General features: G+C 44.5%; 1 protein-coding gene across 2 annotated transcripts in view; it reads left to right on the forward strand.

Moving 5' to 3' along the window:
- The window catches only part of EMC9 (ER membrane protein complex subunit 9), a 41,434-nt gene that overhangs the window by 16,533 nt on the left and 10,575 nt on the right, over window positions 1-14,326 (forward strand). The gene's annotated exons all lie outside the window — the stretch shown is intronic.

Below are 14,326 nucleotides of genomic sequence, written 5' to 3' on the forward strand. Positions count from 1 at the left end.
TTGTACCATTCCCCTGAACCTGCGTATTTAGCAGTGGGAAATAGTTCCAGCCCACTCTGCTTGTCCAGTGTGTTTTCCTTACACTGGGTGGAACACACCAACCCTCAGATTCCTGTGGGTTTTTTCATCTCCCTTGGCAACAAATCGAAAATCCAAGCTTCACTCGGAGGCCAGTACACACCATACCTAGACTGGCAATAATTGGCCTAACTTTGGGGCATAAGCTTGCAAAGCCTGACCATCAACAAGGATAGGATGCTTGTCTATCATCCCGCCTCGCCCACCCAAGGGTTATACGTACTGGTTTATCTTTGTTTTCTTGGCTCAAAGGGACCTGCACATCAATACAGGATCAGATATATTGGGACTAGTGACAGATTCTGCTGGATTGCTACCCTGCCTCCAGGCTAGAGCTGTGCCTGGAAACCCGTGTTGTTGCACTTATCTAACGGGAGCACACTATCTACCTCCTGTACACTAAGTATAGACCTTGGTGTTGTTAATGTGTTATCATGGCAAATATTTAATTGAATCATTTTGGAAAATATGAAGTTAGTAAGCCTTTTATGAGTGTGACCATTTGTGCATAGTTCAGCTCGGTGACTTGTGCAGACTTGCATTTAGTTCAGATACTTCCGTGTCTCCACTTAGACTCCTGAATACCCATGAACGGAAATTGTGGATTCCCTTTTTAGGTTCTCTGGTCCGACTATCATTTACTAAAATTCCATATGCAGGTAACTCCGACCTGGCAAGACTTTCAGAAAGAACCTATGTCAAACAGGTCTTGGAATAAAATAAATCTAGATTCCTTTTTCTCACACTTTACCCCCCTCCCACATCAGAATTGGACCACCCTAATGAGGCAGCCAAGTCTTTCGAGGAAGCAATCTGCCAGGACCTTGACAGAATCGCCCCCAGAAAAAAAGTCACACACCCGCATAAACTCTCCCCCTGGTTCACCTCAGACCCAAAATCTGGGAAAAGGTGCTATTTATCACATCTAATAAATTCCGAGCCCCAGGATTAGGATTTTATCAGTTGCAATAAATATCACCAACTCCTCTGACCAACTGTTAATCAGGGCAGTAGTCCGCCTCCTCAAGGGCTTCAATCGCTTGACATTGTTTGTGAACCTCATTGGCCCTACAATCACTTCAATAGAAACTTAATGAGGGAGGGATGCTTTTTCTCCCAGAGGGCTTAAATTCAGTCAGAAGTCACATCTTTGTGTCATGTGATATTTCTCGGAGTCTAGTTTGTTATTGGGTACTCTCGAGTCCCTCAACAGTTTGGCTCCGTAGAGGCTCTTTATCTACCCTTGTGGTGTGGCTTTCCATATGTAATTGAGGAATGCAGTGTCATTTTAACATTTCTACAACTTCACATCTCCTGCACCTTCCAACACTTTATTTATTGTTAGCCTGGTGTAGGTTTTTGATTTGGTCATTCTATTTCCATCAAGTCTCAGATTACTACTTTTTAATGAGAACTCGTTAACTTCTTCTGAAATCATTCACTTAATAGCTCCAGACTCCATGCAGAGTCCATCCTAGGTTTCCTAACAGTTTACACAGCAACTGGTGGGAGCTTACTTCAAAGGTACCGTTTCTGTTTGAAAGCGTATAAGGCGATTGGTGCCTGTTAATTCTCTAGGTTTCCGTACTGTATATGACCTCTAGCAGCAGGTCTCTGTTGGACAGCCTGGACTAATCCTCGACTAAGTTGCACCTCACTGTGACCTGATAACGAGCAGCCATCCAACACGCATTCTTCCCATCAGTCTGCTTTACCTGCTTATAGTCTGTAGTCCTAAGGGTTTATTGCAATTAGGACAACTATTAGGATCCTGGCTATTCACCCGGAAGTCTAAACCTCTCACCATTGGGGATTATAAGTCTCAACGAGTGGCTGCACCTCCTTGGAATTGACCCCAAAGTAATGCTAATCATAATAAGGGCCCCAGACAGGATCCTAAAGCGTTAATGGCTCTGGGCTATATTCATAAAAGGATTTACTCTTGCAGAACGATCTTAAGACTGAACTTCCTTTTCTGTTCTGTTCCTCCTCTATTCCCCTTCCTCCTCTCCTATCCACCATAGCGGTCTAGTCGTTTGTCTCCTTCGTCGGGCCTCCTGGTCCAAACTTGCAGCATCTTTTTCAAAACATACGACCTCCATTGGAAAGCATTGGGGCGCCAAATGCTGATTTACACCCGGCTGCCCCTGTGCTGCTGTAGCTTTGGTGCTGCTTTGAGCCCGCCCTCCCCGTGCTCACTTCAACCCCCGGGGCATTTGCCCTAAAACTGTGGGTACCTATCTGCAACCTGTGCCTCTTCAAGGTGCCCTCCGGCTCCATTTGGATAACACTGGGTCCAGTGACCTCTGCACCCGCGTCCCCAGTGACACTGGTGGTGCAGTACCAATCTGGTCTTGAACCTTGCCCTGTGTTATCCTAAACCCCCAATGCCTGGGGAAGTAAGTAGAGTACTTTTTACTGTTTAACATTGTTTTTCTCCATAGGATTGCATAGTAAGTTCTATCTATTGCATTGAACTGTCTAACGCCAGCACTTCAAAAGCATACAACTGTATTTGATTGTCATCTACAGAAAGCATTCTTAATACTGTAAAGCATACAACTGCCTTCTTGAGGTATTTCTACTTTCACAAACTGTAAAACTTACCTGCACTAAGTGATTCTTGGTTCTAGTAATAAAATAACAAAGTAACAACTTTTTGTTCGACCAATTGGTCTGGATTCAGTCTGAGCGTGTGACATAATTTCTTGCCTGTGTGTACAATAAAGCCGAACTGCTCAGCCACCACTAAATTGAGATTAAGGTATTACCTACTTTAACCTCTGCCATACTTTTGAGGGCCACTGGACTCTGTGCACACTATATCTCTTTTTGGTAGGAAATATACAGAGCCAGCTTCCTACAGGGAGTAATTGTTAAATAGTTTTTAATCTGTGCTACACAGATTGAAACCCAAGAGCCAGAAAATGATCCAGAGTCCCTATATATGTGTTCCTCTGAGAGTTCAGCTCTTCAAAGTAATAGAGACTGAGTCCTTTTAAGTAAGCCAATTAAACCCAAAACAAGCCCCACTGGATTACATTAACCATAGGGTGCGTGGTAATAGAAGTCTAGCACCTAGGGCTATTGAGCTACAGTAAGGTTTGGTGTGGTAACTAGGCCCCAGAAGGCAGGAACACATTCTGTCTATCCTGTTCTATTTCACATTCCTGTTAATAAATCCTTTTCGCTTTCCTAATGTACAGCACTGACTGTACAGTGTCTTTTACTGTAATATTATATGTAAGTTATTAGTAACACCCTAATAAGCCTTTAATACGCTTTGACTGCTCACCTTCTCTATCATAGGGAAGTGAAATGTTTAATGGAGTGTCTCGGGATCCCACTGTTAAATAATATAACCCACAAAAAATACTAACCAATAATCAATATCTGCCCCAAGACCTCAAGAAAGTGGCTCGCAGAGCCAGTGGGCTCTTTTACACTCCAAAGATCTTTGTTTAAAATGGGGCCTTTGCACTGAACTTGCACAGTCCTTCGGAGGTTTTCCTAGGTGCAGTTTCCCTTCCTCGATCAATGTGATATGTTTCCAGAGGGATATTTGTCTTGTACCTGTTTTTGTTGTTGCCTGAGTGAAGGGCCGATCTTTGGTCTCTTCTGAAGCAATTCTGAACATTATGAAGGTTATTGCTAGTGGGGTGGGCGAGTGGTCGCTCCCCCCTTCATATCGGCTAGGCCATGCTATTGGGACCAGAGGCTCTCAGGGGCTCACAGAAGTGAGTAGGTGTAAATAAGGGCTTTATTTCAAAGCGCATACCAGAGTGTGGTCATCCATGGCCAGGCAGCTATCAACTACTTGGACTCGGAATTCCACAAATGAGTAAACATTTAATCAAGAACTCGGTCATTATAACTATGCTTTAAATGTATTATTGGTTGACTCCTTGTTGCCTGTTAACTTTTTTGCCTCTTCTGGCGGTGGTGTGAGAAGGTGGGATGAATGGGGGAGGGTGCAGGCCATTGCTGTCATTTTTGAATACCTTGGGTTTCCAGATGTGGTGGTGAACTTTTCTTTTTTTGGGGCAGCTTTGCACCTCACACATGAAGTGTTTGTACATATACTCAAGTGTCTTAAAACTCTCCATTCTCAAGGGATAAACATCATATATTGGGACGAGCTTTTACTAAAATTTGCCAACCTAGGATTGAGTCTCCGTATATGAGAAATATTCTATTTGCAGGGCACAGGTTTGACCAACACAGTCTCATATACTAAGTGCTCTCTGATATCAATTGATTTGTGCTTCTGGGCACGATAGCCTGACCCGTGGTGTGGCTGTTATGACCTATAGTAACTCAAGCACTTATGTTCAACTATAACGGTGTACGAGCAGGTGCTGGCACTTGTTAGGATATGTAGAAATGGGGTTTCCTTTACATTATAAACACTGTATGGGGCAACTAGCGATGACATGTCCATGTTTCAACAGCTTCTCTTTGAATTATTTAGTTGGGACAATCCATTGTTTGTGGGGACTTCATTTTAACTCTTAATTCATAAACCAATTCCACCAGTATAGATTGCAATAAATTTAAGTATCATACACCAGCAGCTGCCCAACATTTGATGCACACTTATGGACTAATTGATAGCCGGCGGTATACTAGACCTAGCACTTGAAGTTTTACATTGTACTCTGCTCCCCATAACCAGTGTTCTAGGATAGAATTGTGTCTCACAAGCGTTAGCACCATATTTCTCTGCTGCCCTGTTTTGGCATATCTTTTTGAATCAAAATCCAGTGCCTTGAACTGTTTCTAGCGCACCCATAGAATTCTCTTGAATGGGTGAGAATGTGTCAGCGACCTTGTACTTTTTAAAAAATGTTTTTTATGAGAATCATGGTTTTGCTCCCCTTGCCCTTATATTGGGTTCTATGAAAGCTGTGATAAGGGGGCTTCTCTTAGTTATACTATACATTAAGATCGGGAAGCTTGCAAGGAAATTGATCTACTTCACCAAGCACATTTGGCTCTTGAAGTCCGTTGTGCTGACCTCCATCAAAAGGTGTCTGAGACGGTAATGTTTTCTACATATCAAAAGTTAAGCTTGACATAAGTGGAACTCCAGAGGCTAGTTTGGGATAAAGCTGTTAAATGTTCCTGCAACACACTGCTTAAGCACTTTAACAATGGGGAAGATATGGGCCGGGCTTTATCCCTACAAATTAGGGAAAAAGAAAATAAGGTTTGTATAGCATCTATTTTTGAGGCCAGTGGCAAAATCCAGACAGCTGCCATACATATCATGCTGGTTTTTCAGAAATAATATGGTTATTTATATGCAGCATAGACTGTACTCTTCTTAATGGAGATTGATTAGCATATTTAATCAACTATCTCTAATATGGCTCCTGAGTCTGAAGGATTTACACTTGAGTCTCCATTTACTTTACAACAAATGGCCAAAGTGATTCAGTCTTAGGCAGCGTGAAAAGCAACCAGACCATTTCTTCAGATTTTTATAAAACCTTTATGGATATTATATCCCCAAATTGTAATATGCCTTTATTCTATAGAAGAAAGTGAAAAAGCTGGTGCTCCATGACGAGCAATTTTTATTACAATTTTTCCCCAAAAGGGCAAGGATCTGCGCATCTGCTCATTGTATTGACACATATATCAATTGAATTTTAGATTAAATCTTACTGTCATCATGGACTGTCTAATCAGCTAGCCCTAAGAATTGGCAACTGGTTGATAACATGCAGCATTGGATGTTCCTTCACCAGTATCTATGAACGTGGCCATCTCCGTATTTGACTTGGCTGGGATTCTTGGAATTCTTTACTAATGAAAAGACATTACTCATGAAGACACAATCACAGTATGCATTGGTCTTTGTTCCCTCAGTGATATACTCCCCTGAAGAAGGGCTAGTCCTGAAATGCATTGGGATGTTCGATCCACGGGATATGTGTTTATCATAGTGTGAAGAGCTAACTTAATGTGGTAAGAAGAGTTCGTGCTAATAAATGTAGTATTCATAGACCTAATGTCAAGGCTATGTGATTAATTGGCCGGGTAGAAGAGGTGACAGAATCACGAGAAAAATGGGAATATTGGATGAAAATAAAAAATAAACCAGCGAATGCATTGTGAGGAAGTTTCTCCATTCCAAGAAAATGCATTTATCCACACTCTTGGAATTCTGGCAGGGATGATTGTGCTGAATGCTGAAGAAGCATTCAACAGAGTCTCCTGGCCAGTCCTGTGGGAAACCTTGTTGGTTATGGGATTTGGGCCATAAATCCTATCTTGGATATGGATACTATATATTGATTTATATACTAGATTGATATGTATGGGGTGGAATACCTTGGATTGTTTTTCCTAACATGAGCGGGACTCATCAAGGGTGTCCTCTATCACTCCTACTATTAGCTTTCTATGTAGAGCCTTTCATGCACCATCTGAAGATGTTCTCATCTTTTTATTCTATAAAGATCAATTCCGCTACAATCAGTACAGCTGATGATGTAACAGGTTCTAAACCTCAGAAATCTATCCCATCTTTAGAAGTGGAAGCCTTCGGCGCACTATCCAGATACAAACTAGATGCTTCCAAGAACCAAATCTTTGTATAACTATCCCAGAACTCTGGAAGGTGCTCACTATATGAACTCTACCACATATTTCGGGGCCCAGCCATCACCTACTATTTTTGCAATAATATCTTTGAATTACGCGCCACTAATCTCAACAAGCACTGGCGTTGCCAATAGGTTTCGCATTTGGAAAGTTGGAGCTATTGGTTTTGTAAATGACATTTTATATTTATATATCGTTATTGGCATTGTCAATAACAATATATAAATATAAAATGTCATTTACAAAACCAATAGCTCCAACTTTCCAAATGCAAAACCTATTACGCTGCTGGCGCTGACCAACCCCGCGTCTAACAAGGTGTGGGAAAGCAAATGGCTTGTAAATACAGGGAAGCAGATAAAAAGTTAAGTAAAGCAGTAAGGCGAAGAATCTCGGAAGGAAGCGGCATAGTCCACCATAATTTAAAACTCGGGGCAGACAAGCCCTCCATTATGTGAGGAGTCTCAAAGGGGCACACACTCGAGTCCAGAACAAGAGAAAACAAGCAGCCGGGGGGCGGTAAACTCCTTGGGTAAACAAGAGCAGTGTGGCGTGGAAATGGTGCTAAGAAGTGTGTTTGCAGCCAGCATCCTTTTAAATTGTCTGCTAGAAAGCTCCCAGGCCCTTCCCTAAAGAATGCCGTCCCTCGAAGTACGTGTCTGCTGCGTAGTAATAGACCGGGTTGCTCTGTAGAAGTGATGTGCTTGCCGCGCGCCCGAAAGTAAAATAAATAAACTGCACCAGGAATTCGAAAGGAATGGCTGAAATATTAAAGTAGCTCTGGGACCGGCACAATCCTGTCTGAGGAAAATGTCTAACGATCAACTCTCTGCACACTTAACGATAAGGTCTGTTATCAGCTCTTCCCCGCGTCCCTTTGATCTCCTAATTGGAGCTTTAGCGAGTCCTGGAAGCAAATAGGTGGCGCATTGTGCGAGAGGGAGGGGGCCATGGAAAGAGAGAATGTGTGAATGGGAGTGACGGAAAAACGCCCGCATTGGAATGAGGCTCAAATGCATTCTTTCCCCGCAAAATGTTTTGTGAACGAGCATAAAGCCAAGTCAGAAGTGTTTGTAGTCGCTTCGGAGAGGAAGAATGTCATCAAAGGTTAAATACATCAGTTGCTGAAAATCAAAGCTTGTCCCTTAAAATGGGGTGTTTGCGTGCGACAGCGGCTCTTAGCAGCATCAGAAAGGCCTGACCACACACTGATATAATATAAGAAACAATTTATTTCTCTATACCATATTTTTTAAGACAGACTTCAGAAGTTTTTAAACGGCTTTCGTAGGTGATATAATTAACGTCTCTATTAGAACATATGCGGCCGTGAATAAGTGACGGCGGGGGGCGGGGAGAGGTAAACCGAATGCTACCAATGTTGTGGCAGGCGGCAGGCCGATTAGGGAGATGTCAGCTGGCCTCGCAATGCTGCCAATGGCCGGAGGGAAGCCGGATGATGGCGGGAGAGCCTGGTGGGGGGGGGGCGGGAATGCAAGCGAGGGGAGGAGAAGTGTGGCAGGCGGATTAGGGAGATGCGCGTGCTTGTGTGGTCACGTGACCCGCTTTTGTGGTCACGTGACCTCACATGCACTGGGAAGAAACCGCAGTGGTTTCACTAGTCGTTCGAGCCCTTGAATTTTTGCCTATTACATTCGCAAGCGAATGATAATAGGCGAAACCTAAGCAATAGTTGGAAAATGAATAGGTTAACCCTAGGGCTCATAGGACAGTGCAGTCTTATTAAGATAATACATTTTTGTATATTTTTAGAGCAGTACATCTATACTTGCCCCCAGCATAGAAAACACATGTAACAGGTTTATCTATCCTGACATTTGCCTTAGAAGGGCACTCTGCTTTCTTCACTTTCCAAGAGATAAGGGCCTCCCATTCTCCAATTCTACTACTGGGCTGCCTTTACAGATTGACTTTCCAAGGCTCTGTCTATTTGTGATACCTCAAACACACAAAAGGAGGAATGCTTGCAATATATTTAACCACTGGCAATCATTCATTTATTAGTACGTTTATTAGACCTTTGGTCTCTAAACAACATGATGCATATTACAATAAATAATTAAAAACGTATACAACAATTAAACAAAATCTTTTAAAAACACAATACCTTCAAAAAAGGGGGAGATCCTACCTCCCTCCCGCAACTTAAAAAGTCCTATAACAATACTCCTAGAGTTACGGTAAGCAACACCATAAGCTAGTGTTACAGCCTAAGCATAATATGCTTTAAGTATTTTCCATGCCATTCTCTATCCAATCTTTTTTGGTTGCAACACTGTCCTTTTTATTGCCTTCATATATTTTGCCATGGCGATTGCTACATCAAGATTTAGCATGTCAGTAAGGAGATTAATTGCTAACAGGCGCTCAGTGGTACCATATTTAAAAAACATAGGTCGTAAAAAGAATTTCCGCTGTGACACAAAATTTTGACAGTCTAATAAAATATGTAAATTGTCGCATTTGGTACCTAGTCCACAGCGACATTTACCATCGGGTTGTACCATATCTGCTTTTGTTTCCATGAGATGCCCAATGGTTGACCCCTATTCTCCACCTGAGCACTTCTGGTCCTAATCCAGCATTTGGTAGTGTGTCCAGATAGGGGTACCCGTGTCATTCTCCCAACTATTCATCGTATATTGGATTGATACTTTCTTTCCCAGGTATATCATGTCGTTTTGCCTCGATACTTCTCTTCCTGCCGTTTTAAGCTCCCCATTTAAAGCTTCTGGCAATCACTTAGGGTAGGAATCCAACCCATTGTTCAATTGCCCACTGTGCTACCTTTGTTTGGACTCGGCCATATACATATCAGTCTTGACCCTGCTCAAATAGGAACAGTTCAGCTTGAACTGACGGACCAGGTCCTCCCTGAACGGCTAGGTCAGGCCCTCCATGAATGTCCAGCCCGAACTGCCAGGTCGGGTCCTCCCTGAACTAGAACACAAGCCACCCAAGGCAGGTATCGCCCACATGGCTGGGTCTAATCTGAGTTGAATGTTATTGTATTTATGTATCGATTACTACCCCTGGCAAGGCGTTGAAGCGCTAAACGGCAAATAGCAAATTCTGGAACACAAAGTTAGCGGTTACTCTAGTGGTTACTGCAATGAATTGTGCTCTGAAAAAAGAAATTGCACACATTTATTCCAATTACTTAGTGATAGATTATATTAATGCCAGTTATGTGTGACCATTAGTGGGAGCTATGTGGTTTCAAGTGAATGATTGCAAGAGATCAGGTACTGTTAGGTTACAGGAATGGGGTTTTAAAGAGGAGAGGTTGTGATCTATGAAATGAGTTATCAGCCAATTGCAGAATTACAATAATAAGGATTAAGGCAGGCAGACAGACAAGAGACTGAGATGATGTCATATTCAAAACTTGAAGGCAAGCAGAGGATGTAACTTAAGAAGAGGGTCACTCTGGAAAAAAAGGATATGAATCAAGCGGAAGTAAGTCAAGGGCCATTATTCATGTAGGGTTTTAGGGGTACAGTGGAAGAAGGCTTTCTGAGATAGCAAGCAATCGGAGGATGTAAGCAGAAACAACATTCTAAATAGTGCCCCATATCCAGGTCAGACAGCTTAAACACGTGAATCCAAAGTGTTCGCACCATTTAAACATTAAGAGCCTTATCCTGCGATGTGCCAAGCCTAAGGCAGCACTTTTAGGAATCAATCTTTTTATTGAGTGGAAGGCACTTTTAACGTTTACACAGTTTCCTGCCCACATCCAAGGGCCGGCAGAGCGATCGTCAGGCATGTGTACACAGTGTTATAGCCACAACCCAGAGGCCGGCCACGTAAGAATTAGTTAGTGAGCAGTCGTTGTCGCTTCCGTTTTCATAACCAAATAAGGAAGAAGAAACATTGATAATAGTATGATAGGCAGAACCATCCAGCAAAACAAGACAAAACCCGCCCAGCCCCCTTCCCCCAACCCCCCTCTGCACCAGCTAATGTCGCTATGGTCTATTCTGAGCATTTTGTAGGGGGCATGTAGGACCCCTCTGTTTTAATCCTCTGAGGGCTAACCTGTAGGTGGCTGCTCCAGCGGCATCAGCTTGAGGACCTGTAAGTACTTAGGGCAAGTGACCTCCCGCATGTCTCACGTTAGCAGGTTTTCAAAAGGGGCCCAAAATGTAGCAAAGTAGCCCCCTTTCCCTTCAACTCCCAGAGACAGTCGCTGTAGAGCTAGTAAGTGCCAAAGGTGGTAAATCCATGACAGCAGTTCAAGGGCTGAAGCACTGCCCCATTGTGTTAGAATGACCTGCCTTGCTGCCAACAACGTCAAAGCGATTTGACGCCCCCTAAGCGAGGCCCAGGAGGGTGTATTCTGGCGCTCGGGTTAGGGAGACCCCAAATGCTGCATCTATGTTGTCTAGAACCTCAGTCCTGTATCGTTGAAGCTTAGGGCAGTGCCAGAGTAAATGTACCAGGGTACCAGACATCCCACACCCCCGCCAGCACTGGTCCCTTTTACTTTTGTCCCAACTGTGTATGCGCGCGGGTGTGTAGTACCAGTATGAGAATATCTTAAAGGATGATTCAGCTCCTGCCACATTGTGTACGTGGTAGAGAATACGTTCCCATTCCTTGGAAGTTAGCGGTCTACCCAGTTCCGTTTCCCACCTCACCTGCGCCCTGGTACGCTGTCTCGTGGGCCCTGCCAGTATCATGGTGTACAGCTCTTGTATAAGGCGACGATCGTCCGCTTTACGTATCAGCCAATTCTCGAACGTCGTGAGCGGCCTAGACATTTCAGCATAATTCGAAGGGCTCGTGACCCAGTGGGCTATTTGTTTGTATGCGTAGGCGTCAGTGGCAGGTAGGTCATAGTCTTGTCGCAACTGTGGAAATGGAATCAGCCCCTCAACATCAGAGGGATCTGGCTCGCTTGCATCTATTCTCCCGCCAACGCTGATATAGCATGGATGCCTGTCCCGGGGAGAAGTCAGGTTTGTCAACGATGGATGTCATCGGAGAGGGAAAGGAGGTCCACCCCTTCAAGAGCGCCACTCTGTCCCACACCCTGAGCGTTGGGGCCGTGACCGAAGGCAGTACTTTTAATTGTAGGATGGTGTATCCGAACCTTGCTACAAGGTTTGTCTTAGTCTAATTTAAAGATATTCTCTCACTGTTAAAGTTTGTTTTACTCACTAAAAATGATTTATTTGGCGCTACTGAGAGCAGCTTGCCAATACACAGTCAGATTTCTACCCTGTCACCTGATCCTATGCAAGTGTATATTCTGTGTGTTCGTGGCCATTGTAGTATTGTATGTTTAAGCGAAGTAGAGTAGAAGTGAGAGAGGAGACCTAGGTGGTGAAGTGAGGACAAAGGAGTAGCAGTTCGAGTAGATCTTTTTGCTATGAGTGGCTCCTATCTAGACTTCCAGTAGCACTGCCACTTGATAAATGCTTGAGGTGAAGAGGGCTGTAGCCTCTAATGTTCAGAGCGAAAAGCACCCTTTTGCCTTCTTCCCGGTCGCTCTCTTTGAAGCTGTTGATAGCCAGATGCAGCTAGCTCACACCCCTTTGTGCCTCTGTTGTGGGTGCTGTAGGCTGGAGATTACCCTGCTTTGAGAAGCATCACACTACACAAAGGATGTGTCTGCAGAGCAGACTGGAGGGGGAATTGAAAACAGAAGCCACCACAAACCAGATCTGCTCTCAGATATCTGAAAAAAGCACCAATTCCAGGTTTCAGGGTGTGTGTGCGCCCAAAGCCTGCTGCTGATCTCTTGGTCATGCTGGGTATTATAGTCCATTGTATATATGTTACAAGACCCAAACAGCAGGTATAAAGGTGACCGAGGGGCATGGAGGGCGGCAGTGCATCAGCAGTGGGATACAGGAAGTTGCGGAGGCGCAGATCAACTTTACAGAGTCATGATATTCTACCTCAAAATAGGGCTGATAGCACATCCAAAAGTTTAAAGACCACGCACCTTTGGCTTGTGGGGCTCGTGTACCACTAGAGGCACTAACGAAGCTGGAGGGGCATCTCTCATCGCAACAAACAGAGCCCTGCAGGTGTTGATGAGGCACCCAATAAAAGGACACACAGGCGACAATCCAGGCTTCCAATGGAGGGAACAAATCTGAATGACCGAAGAACCTCAGGAACACCATATGGGTGCACACGAAGAACGATCTAAAGGTGCGTGCCCGCACCCTTTCTGGCACTCCACTCTGCCAACACTGTTCAACAGCTCTGTGTATCGGCACCTGCTGCCCAGGTCCGACAGCAAAACAATCAGTGGAAAAGTGCATGCAGCCACCACCAGGACATAAACCCACTGCACTCTTTTGCTGCTCTCATCCCACAAAACAAGCAGGTGCTTCAAAAGAACACCCAATCCACAGAGGTCGGAATGTCATGGGCTGAGACAGCCCTTTCATCATTCAGTCTGGGGACCCCCAGCTCTCTACACTTGCTACTACACCCCCTGAGCTACACCACAAGTATGCATTGCCATGGGACCACCCAAACCTCATTGCCATTGAGAAAACCCTCCAAATCCTCCTGCACACGCACCGAAATTCTGGCTACCTCTGTCGACCACACTGTGGCATTTCACTGCAACACATGGCACGGAGAAGGTCCCCCAAACCAGGGCAAACAAAGTCCCATAACACCCTTCTGCATACCGAAACCCAGAACCTGAGGGTCCAAATGTATCCCACTTTCACACTGAATGTAGAGCTGGGCAGAAGCCACAGACTACTGCAATGACCCCCCCCGGTAAGGGAAGGATCAGAGGGAGCAATCTGCTACCTCCACATTCAGGGTAGAGGTTGGCAAGCATACAAAATAACTGGGAGACCCAAGCCATGGGTTGAATTCTGGTCTTAGAACCTGTTCACGCTGCATCCAGGGTACGTGGTCCTCCACCTGACCACGGCAACCAATCCTGTGAGCACCTCCCAAATTATGCAGATTTGTAGAGCGCACTATCACCTGGGAGAGTATCCTGGCGTTTAGCAGGTGTGAACCTTAGTCAAACCTGGGATCTAGTGGGACTACCCAAAAAGCCAGAACTTCAACTTCTTGAGGAATTCAAGAAGTGAAGAGGAGGCTCTTATGTAGAAGTGATGGTAGTCAAAAGAACGATGGGTTGGAATGCTACCCTGAGCGTTTGCTAGTGGTTACAATTATTGAAAGCATCCTCCAATCGCCTTTTGTGTATCTGATGTGACACCCTTAGTAGCCATGGGTATGCCTTGATGCAAGTCCCTTTCTCACTGTACTGTGGAGGCAAGCTACACCTGACTGACAAGCCCCAATCAGGGCCAAATCGGTCTTTGGGTGCTTGTATTCCATTTGAGAGGATCTGGCTTGGCAGTCTGGGCTGGACTGTTCCTATTGGAGCAGGGTCAAAACTGATATGCATATGGTCTGGTCAAATCTGAGGTGGCATGGTGGAGAAAAGAACAATGGACTGGAATGCTACCCTGAGCGATTGCCAGTGGTTACACCTATTGCAAGCATCCTCCCATCAGCTTGTGTGTTTGACATTCGGTATATCCGACATCTCCAACCACTGTATATGTGGATACAAACCTAAAACTGGCTTTTCTGACACCCTCCTACCTCAAGCGGGCCT

This window comes from Lissotriton helveticus, chromosome 5_1, assembly GCF_964261635.1.
Source record: "Lissotriton helveticus chromosome 5_1, aLisHel1.1, whole genome shotgun sequence".
Lineage (NCBI taxonomy): Eukaryota > Metazoa > Chordata > Amphibia > Caudata > Salamandridae > Lissotriton > Lissotriton helveticus.